The sequence below is a fragment of the Mus pahari genome, chromosome 4 (genome assembly GCF_900095145.1).
Source record: "Mus pahari chromosome 4, PAHARI_EIJ_v1.1, whole genome shotgun sequence".
In the NCBI taxonomy this organism is placed as follows: Eukaryota; Metazoa; Chordata; class Mammalia; order Rodentia; family Muridae; genus Mus; species Mus pahari.
This window is the reverse complement of record NC_034593.1, coordinates 75,256,459-75,260,958: the sequence shown is the minus strand read 5'-3', so window position 1 is coordinate 75,260,958 and position 4,500 is coordinate 75,256,459.

Genomic DNA, 4,500 nt, shown 5'->3' with positions numbered 1-4,500 from the left:
AAGAGGGAGTCAGATCTTGTTACGGATGGTTATGAGCCACCATGTGGTTGCTGGGATTTGAACTCCGGACCTTTGGAAGAGCAGTCGGGTGTTCTTATCCACTGAGCCATCTCACCAGCCCCCCTTAAATGTATTTTTAAGGTTACAGTGAGACGTATCAATGACTTCAAGTCAAGTTAAAGATTTAAATCGCAAAGAAATATCCCATAACGAAAAATCCGAAGAAATGATTCCCAGGCTGTCTGGTCCAGGAGTTGGGCCAATCAAGAATGTGAGCTTTTTCCATCTTCCTGCTCTGTGGTCTTGAGACTGGTCCTTGGTAGATGCCAGATATCATTCCTTTTTCAAGGGTCAAAACCTAACACAATGTTGAAAGAAATCTAGGGGGAAATGTTCCAGAACTGTGAGTGCATATGTCAATGGTAGGATGTTGGCCCAGCTACACAAGACCCTGAGTTACAGAACTATGACTTAAAAATGATTTTCTGTTATAAGAAGATCAGCCCACGGGATCTCCACGAGGAAAGGAGAGGACTGACTTTCGAAAGTTGCCCTCTGACCTCCACACGTGTGCTATGGAATGCTACTCTCCCTCACATGAATAAAATTGTGTATTTTTTTTTAAAAGGAGTCATTCCTCACCAGGGGTGCTAATGTGCCCATCATACTAACTCCTCAGGAAGATGACTTGGGGTCAGGAATTTGGGACCAGCCTGGGCTATAGAGTGAGACACTCCTCCCATGACAGAAAAAAAAAAAAAAGAGTCGCCCCTGAGACGTGGGAGGGGTTCTGACTACTTCAACAGAACAAACATCAATGAAAAGAGTGCAAAATGATTTTTGAGTGGACAGCTAAGAATGTCTGTTATGGGGGGGAGTTCCTTCTGGTAGGGAGTTGGTAAGAGGATACAAAATTTTAGCTGCATGGAAGAATAAATACAAAACATCTGTTGTGCAGTGGGGTTACTACAGTTTGTTGTACAGTGAGGTGACTACACGCTTGCACAACAGGATGACCACAGTTAATAACAAATATATTGGAGTCTTGAAAACTACTTTGCAAAGATGGAAGGCTACAAAAATAAAATGGAGTAAAAATTCAGAATTAAAGACAATGAGAAAAATCTAGATGAAACGCAGACTAAGAAAACACTTTAGGTGTAGAATAATATAACAAGTAGGAAAAATACAGGTACCCAGTGAAACATTAAGTGAAATGGAAACTTAAAGGATCTTTGGACAGTAGGTTGGATGGCATTTTGCTAGGGCAAAATATGAGAAGGAACGTTTAGTTAAAGCAGATGGAAGGATAATCTGCACATGAGAGGGCACACGATAGACAGACACGTGCTTAGTCAAGACATGTGCTGAGGCAAGACACTTGGAGGACACGTGAAGTCAGGAGTGTATAAACAGGTCTCAAAGTCTAGTGCCAGAGGCTGAGCTTGGCTTGTTTATAGAACTAGCTGGGCCATACCTGTGGGTCTCTAGTCTTTGCTGATCCTTGCTGAGAGAGGCATGTCCGTGAACTTCTTCAGGCATCCTTCTGGGTCCTTCTGCTGACTCCTGCCGAGGCTGAGCCCTGGCTGTCTCTGCTAGGCAGTGGCACTGCTGCTGACTCGTGTTTGCTATCCCAACTCTACTGAACTGGACTGCCGATGTGTTCTTGAAGTGTTTGTGAGTGGATCGAGTTGCTACTGCTAACCTGTGAACTGAACAGCAGATCTCCAGACAACACAGATGGGAGTTGCTCCAAAGAACCTTTCTAAACAGGTCTATTCCCCCACCCACCACCGTATCCTTTCTTTCCCACTTCCTCTGGTGGGCGGTGGGCTTCTAGGGAGGTTAAAGTGTTTAAGAACCATCATTAAAAGTAGGCATTTGAAAAAATTAAAGTTGCAATTAAGTGCAGAAAAGCAAGCCAGACCGAGACAGGCAGAGACCATGAGGCAGATCCACGAACCTCTGGTTCTGGCCCATGAACCTTTCACTCCTCAAAAGCATGTCCGAATATTGACAGACGAGAAACCCGTTATTATGAAACCAAGTTAGAACTAGCTGGGTTCAAGATGACTACACAAATGACAAGCAGAGGGGACTGTGACCAAAACAAACAAGCAAACTCACTCTACACAACCCTCTGGCTCTGCTCAATCTTGATTTGAGAGACCAAATCTTTTTAGTTCAGTCTCCATTTTAGAGAACTTGAACTCAGGTAAACTAACAGGTGGTATCTAGCATTGGTTTCCAAATTATCCCCCAACAAGATTAGTGGCTCCAGGTTAATCTCCCCCAGCAAAATCCAAGCCTAGTTCCAGTTTCTAGGCTAACCCCAACAAATCCAGAGCTACCAAGTTAAATGCCTGGATAGAAACTTCCCCACCCACCCTACCCCGCCCCACCCCACCCCTGCTGGCTATAAAGCACCACAGACTCCCTTAAAACTCACTGATTTGGAGGCCACACAGGTGAGATGCGCTGTGAGGCTCCTAATAGCTTTGAACAGATAGCTTCTTCGACTTAGGAGTTGACAAGCTCAACCTTTGCAGAAACTTGAAGACCTTGTTTGTAGAAAACTCTGATTCTTCACCATACCTGGCAGTTGGCTAAGAGTCTTGGCGTCTCTGTCTCTCCCTTTGACTGTCCCAGTCTTTCAGTAAGACTCTCCTCAGGTCTGCATGAAGCGTGGTGGTGGTGATGATGATGATGATGACGATGACATTAGCCCCAGACCTGGCCTACTGACCAGTGGAGCAAGCATGTGTTTTCTCTAGCCTGCCCCTGTGCTTTTTCAGCAACTGAGCACCTACAGTCCGCCAGTCTTACTCTAAGACCCAGATCAAACCATGAGGCCAGGACAGTTACCTAAGAAGATGGTACCAGCTATATCACAGCAGTGGTTGAGTGAACTTGACAACCTGTTAAGTACACCCCCAAACACACACACACACACACACACACACACAGAGAGAGAGAGAGAGAGAGTACCAGTGTATTTGTGTATAAGAGAAAGCACATTGTTTGAACAAGCACTGGTCACCTTTGTTCAGTGTTACTTCCATTTGGCCTGAGTCAAAGGCGTCTCGAGAAGGTCCCAATAGAGAGCCCTGCCGGTTGGGTTGAGTATGTGGCCTGGTCTAATTGTTACTGCTCCAACGGCACATACTTTCTGTTCAGAATCAAGGGGTCCGAAAGAGCTAAGATGGGCAGTTCTGAAAGAATGGTTTGTGGAGCAGCAACAGCAACTGCAGCCTGGGGAGTGACTAGAAACACACATCTGGGAACCCATACTGCGACAGCTGAACCAGAAACCTGAGGGTGGGGCCAGAGATCACCCTTAATAATTTCTCCCAGACACTCTACCCTAAGTGGACCTTTGAGAATCTGAAGGGGGAAAATGAATATTTAAAAACGTTAAGAATCATAAAACTTGAAGTTATTAGGCATAACGAGGAGGACAAGGTTCCTGGGTGGCTACTACCAAGTCAGGAAAACTAGGTTTACTGTCAACAGGAGCTCCTAGTCCATCCCAGCTTCTCAGATGCCCCATCAACACTAAAATCTGTGGTTCTCATGCTGGCTTCACTTTAGAGCCACAGACCCTGCCAACAGGTGGGAATCCTGGGTGTTGGAGAACTGGCATTATTAGGTGATCCCAAAGTACAGCCGTGATTCTGAACCAGGGGGGCTGGATGGAATCCCTTGACTGACAGCCACAGCCACTGCCCCAGGCTTGACCTTGGTAAGAGGACAGAGCTTCACTGGGGAAGTTCAGTGGGGAAGGGAGCTGGGCTATGAGATCAGCCTCCCAGAATCCTCCCTGTTCTCTGGTGGACACCAGGGTTCTTATACGGCCTCGAATTCGCTAAGTGAGAAGCCTGAGTATCAACAGAGGCTGTGCCTGAAGGGTCTGGAAAGAGTTCAGAGAAGAGAAACAAAGATGACTAAAGAAGAGGACAATGGAGCCTTTGAAGGGGAGTGAAAGGAAACAGGCCCCGCCTGAGAAGCTGAGAGATGGCCACACTCCTGTCCTGGGGAGGTGGTGCTCATTGCTGATCGGCCTGGCTCTGTTTTCACTGAGGATGAAACAGGAAAACAAATAAATGTCACCCACCTGTGTCTGCATAAGTCCTTTCACTCTCTATAAACTTCCCAGCGCACTCATCCTTGAGTCCACTTGACAGAAGTTCGGATAAACAGAAATGCCCTGAAGCTAGAAGAGCAGCTGGTTAGAGATGCTTCTTTTAACGCACAATAAAAAGCAGAACCACTTTTCTCTAACAGGGATGCTTTATGTATTTCCCATTTGACTTTGTGAATTGCATTATTAAAGGGTTGGCAAAATGGCTCATTAAGTAAAGGCACTTGCCACCGAACCTCATGACCCGAGGTACATCTCTAGAAACCACATGATATAAGGGAGGAAAAAATTGACTCCTACTGACTTTCTGTCTCTCTGTCTCTGTGTGTCTGTCTGTCTGTCTCCCGCACACACATGTA